The 5,000-nt window shown below is 50.8% G+C and overlaps 1 protein-coding gene across 4 annotated transcripts in view; it reads left to right on the forward strand.

The window, feature by feature from the left end:
* Positions 1 to 5,000, forward strand: part of LOC143286086 (uncharacterized) — a 79,527-nt gene that overhangs the window by 38,778 nt on the left and 35,749 nt on the right. The window lies entirely within an intron of this gene.

Genomic DNA, 5,000 nt, shown 5'->3' on the forward strand with positions numbered 1-5,000 from the left:
ACTGTCCGCTGCTGTTGTACGACTTGCGCGCAGTGTGACACCGTCAACTTGCCTATGTCCGGCTAGTGTCCAGACTAAGAGCTTCATGTTCACACAGTGCGGGAGGCAGCGTTGTTCTGAAGAGTTCCACGGTCAAGGTCCTTCCGTTACCACCACCACCACCACCACCCACACACACGCGCGCGCGTGTATGCTCACGAACGCGCGCGCGCACACACACACACAGACACACACAGACACACACACACACACACACACACACACACACACACACACACACACACACACACACACACACACATACTGTCCGCCGATGGTGAGGCGGTCCTCAAACGTGTCAACATTCCAGGTTTGATACCACCTCGACAGCTTTCCCACACCTTTCCCACGCAGCTTTCCCACACCTTTCCTACACAGCTTTCCCACACAGCTTTCCAACTCCTTTCCCACACAGCTTTCCCACACCTTTCCCACACAGCTTTCCCACACAGCTTTCCAACTCCTTTCCCACACAGCTTTCCCACACAGCTTTCCCACAGCTTTCCCACACCTTTCCCACACAGCTTTCCCACACCTTTCCCACACAGCTTTCCCACACCCTTCCCACACAGCTTTCCCACACAGCTTTCCAACTCCTTTCCCACACAGCTTTCCCACACCTTTCCCACACAGCTTTCCCACACAGCTTTCCAACTCCTTTCCCACACCTTTCCCACACAGCTTTCCCACACCTTTCCCACACAGCTTTCCAACTCCTTTCCCACACAGCTTTCCCACACCTTTCGCACACAGCTTTCCCACACCTTTCCCACACAGCTTTCCCACACAGCTTTCCCACACACCTTTCACACACCTTTCCCACACAGCTTTCCCACACACCTTTCCCACACAGCTTTCCCACACCTCTCCGCGACATTGACGCCTTCCCCAAGGTAAGCCCTCAAGCCCTGACCAGCGAGCTGGGTTTGCGCCAAGGTCTGGCATCTGCTCCCTTTCTTTCCTTCCCCAAAGCAGACGTGGTGTAGCGTATATATAGATATATATCGTATATATATATATATATATATATATATATATATATAGAGAGAGAGAGAGAGAGAGAGAGAGATTTGTGTGTGTGTGTGTGTGTTTCCTCCATTACTTTATGGAAAACGAAGACATCTGCGCTTGGATTCATTATTCAATATATATATATACATATACATACATACATATATATATATATATATATATATATATATATATATATATATTACATATATCTATTATATATGTATATATACAGGATCAGTCTGCATACTTTGACAACTCCTTGAAACGAAAACTGAAGTGCCGATCACGTGCCCGTAGAAATATCTCCCCTGCAGCTACCCAATCAGAATCAGTTTCAGTTTCAGTTTCAGTAGCTCAAGGAGGCGTCACTGCGTTCGGACAAATCCATATACGCTACACCACATCTGCCAAGCAGATGCCTGACCAGCAGCGTAACCCAACGCGCAATCAGAATCGTGCACCGGCAAAGCACGAGGGACGAGAAAAAGGGGCCGGCCATGGGAAGTCACTGTTGCTTCATTCATCGCCTGCAGCGGCTGTCACGTGATGTCTGTCCCCTAGGCATGGAATCAGCGGAGTGAAGCTCAGCTCAGCCTGAACTGACTGTTGTGCTGTTGGAAGGTCCACCATCGTCAAAGCTGCAGAGCAAGAAAGGTCATGGATAACAGTGGGAACAGCATTGCGCAGGTCTTCGTTTGATTGGCTGGCATAACCCCCCCCCCCTCCCCCTCCCTCCCCCACACCCACCCTGCTGGACGAAGGAAGAATTTTGTTTAATGTCCCGTCACACATATCGGTGATTGAAGACATTTTGTTAAAGTATTTATGAATACATCTGAGTATTATCGGTTAGAAGGGGTGGGATATGTGGATGAATGGAGGGTTGGGAGAAACTGGGCAAATGTGGGTAAAAATGTGGGTGAAATTTGAAAAAAAGCAACAACAACAAAACAACTCTAAATACAGTTACAGGAAATTACTTAAAGGACTTCGTAAAAGAGAAGTCGTTAAACACCTGCTGGACGAAAAAGAGAACAGGTTGAGTCTTTATCACCAGGACGCCAGATGAACAGCTTTCTTCGGACAACCAGGACACCACCCCTCTTCAGGTAGACAGCCACGATTTCACCCCTTTTCTTCAGACAGGACTTCACCCCTCTTCAGACAGCCACGATTTCACCCCTTTTCTTCAGACAGGACTTCACCCCTCTTCAGACAGCCACGGTTTCATCCCATTTCTCCAGACAGGACTTCACCCCTCTTTAGACAGCCACGATTTCATCCCATTTCTCCAGACAGGACTTCACCCCTCTTCAGACAGCCACGATTTCACCCCTTTTCTTCAGACAGGACTTCACCCCTCTTCAGGCAGACAGCCACGATTTCACCCCTTTTCTTCAGACAGGACTTCACCCCTCTTCAGGCAGACAGCCACGATTTCACCCCTTTTCTTCAGACAGGACTTCACCCCTCTTCAGGCAGACAGCCACGATTTCACCCCTTTTCTCCACACAGGACTTCACCCCTCTTCAGACAGCCACGATTTCACCCCTTTTCTTCAGACAGGACTTCACCCCTCTTCAGGCAGACAGACACGATTTCACCCCTTTTCTCCAGACAGGACTTCACCCCTCTTCAGACAGCCACGATTTCATCCCATTTCTCCAGACAGGACTTCATCCCTCTTCAGACAGCCACGATTTCATCCCATTTCTCCAGACAGGACTTCACCCCTCTTCAGACAGCCACGATTTCATCCCATTTCTCCAGACAGGACTTCACCCCTCTTCAGACAGCCACGATTTCACCCCTTTTCTTCAGACAGGACTTCACTTCACCCCTCTTCAGACAGCCACGATTTCATCCCATTTCTCCAGACAGGACTTCACCCCTCTTCAGACAGCCACGATGTCACCCCTTTTCTTCAGACAGGACTTCACCCCTCTTCAGACAGCCACAATTTTATCCCATTTCTCCAGACAGGACTTCACCCCTCTTCAGACAGCCACGATTTCACCCCTTTTCTTCAGACAGGACTTCACCCCTCTTCAGACAGCCACGATTTCACCCCTTTTCTTCAGACAGGACTTCACCCCTCTTCAGACAGCCACGGTTTCATCCCATTTCTCCAGACAGGACTTCAGCCCTCTTCAGACAGCCACGACTTCACACCTCCTCAGACAGCCAGGACTTTCTCGCCAGATGGACCTCACACCTGGACAGGCAGATATCCAGGCTTCGATCACACGAAACGTTAATCACGCCATGACGTCCATAGAAAATGTGACCTGAGGTCCGCTAGTAGGCCATTAGACTTCTCCTCAGCTGTTTGATCTTTTCCCAAGACAGCAGGTTCTCCAGAGTGGTGACGTCACTTTCTGTCGGTTACTTAGCCGTAGATTTCTACTCCCGTGTCGTTGGAGGCATGAGGCAGTCAAGGCGCTCCATAGTCCACAGTCCTCAGCCAGTTTGCTGGTGTCACCCCATCGTCTGTCGACATGTCTGTCTCTCTCCACTCTTTGCTGGTGTCACCCCGTCGTCTGTCGACATGTCTGAGGTCTCTCTCTCCACTGTTTGCTGGTGTCACTCCATCGTCTGTCGACATGTCTGAGGTCTCTCTCTCCACTGTTTGCTGGTGTCACTCCATCGTCTGTCGACATGTCTGAGGTCTCTCTCTCCACTGTTTGCTGGTGTCAGCCTATCGTCTGTCGACATGTCTGAGGTCTCTCTCGCCACTGTTTGCTGGTGTCACCCCGTCGTCTGTCGACATGTCTGTCTCTCTCCACTCTTTGCTGGTGTCACCCCGTCGTCTGTCGACATGTCTGAGGTCTCTCTCTCCACTGTTTGCTGGTGTCACTCCATCGTCTGTCGACATGTCTGAGGTCTCTCTCTCCACTGTTTGCTGGTGTCACCCCGTCGTCTGTCGACATGTCTGAGGTCTCTCTCTCCACTGTTTGCTGGTGTCACTCCATCGTCTGTCGACATGTCTGAGGTCTCTCTCTCCACTGTTTGCTGGTGTCACTCCATCGTCTGTCGACATGTCTGAGGTCTCTCTCTCCACTGTTTGCTGGTGTCACCCCGTCGTCTGTCGACATGTCTGACATCTCTCTCCACTGTTTGCTGGTGTCACCCCGTCGTCTGTCCACATGTCTGACATCTCTCTCCACTGTTTGCTGGTGTCACCCCGTCGTCTGTCCACATGTCTGAGGTCTCTCTCCACTGTTTGCTGGTGTCAGCCCATCGTCTGTCGACACGTCTGAGGTCTCTCTCCACTGTTTGCTGGTGTCAGCCCGTCGTTTGTGGACACGTCTGAGCTCTCTCTCTCTCTCTCTCTCTCTCTCTCTCTCTCTCTCTCTCTCTCTCTCTCTCTCTCTCTCTCTCTCTCTCTCTTTCTCCACTCTTTGCCGCCAGTTCTTTTTCTAGGACCCTCCCCTTTCTCCAATCCTGCAGGTGTCCAGTTCACGGCATGGTGCACAGTTCTTGTTGCAGGGAGCCTCAGTACATGTCAGTAATCAGAAGTGACGCCGTTTGCAGGTGATGGTTGACACAAGAGGCCCATGAGATCTCCGTGTGAATCTTCTTCTTTGTTCGTGGGCTGCAAGTGGAGTGATGGTCTAGAGGTAACGCGTCCGCCAAGGAAGCGAGAGAATCTGAGCGTGCTGGTTCGAATCACGGCTCAGCCTCCAAAATCAAGCCCTACGGATCATCACCGGATCCATGCGATCCACGCCAATCAAGGCCATGGAGGAGGTTACTGCCACACAACCCCTTGCACAAAGGAGAGACGCCAAAATCATGGTCCAAGCAGAAAAGTTCCAGTGCCTGCCTGATCATCCGATGAAGAAGAGGATGAACGGACTGACAAAGAACCGCCTCAAGCGCAGTAGCTTTATCCATGAAAGCAAGAGACTTGCCAGGGCGCACCGGGATGGTGTGCCTCCATCGAC

Source organism: Babylonia areolata, chromosome 9 (assembly GCF_041734735.1).
Source record: "Babylonia areolata isolate BAREFJ2019XMU chromosome 9, ASM4173473v1, whole genome shotgun sequence".
Classification (NCBI taxonomy): domain Eukaryota; kingdom Metazoa; phylum Mollusca; class Gastropoda; order Neogastropoda; family Buccinidae; genus Babylonia; species Babylonia areolata.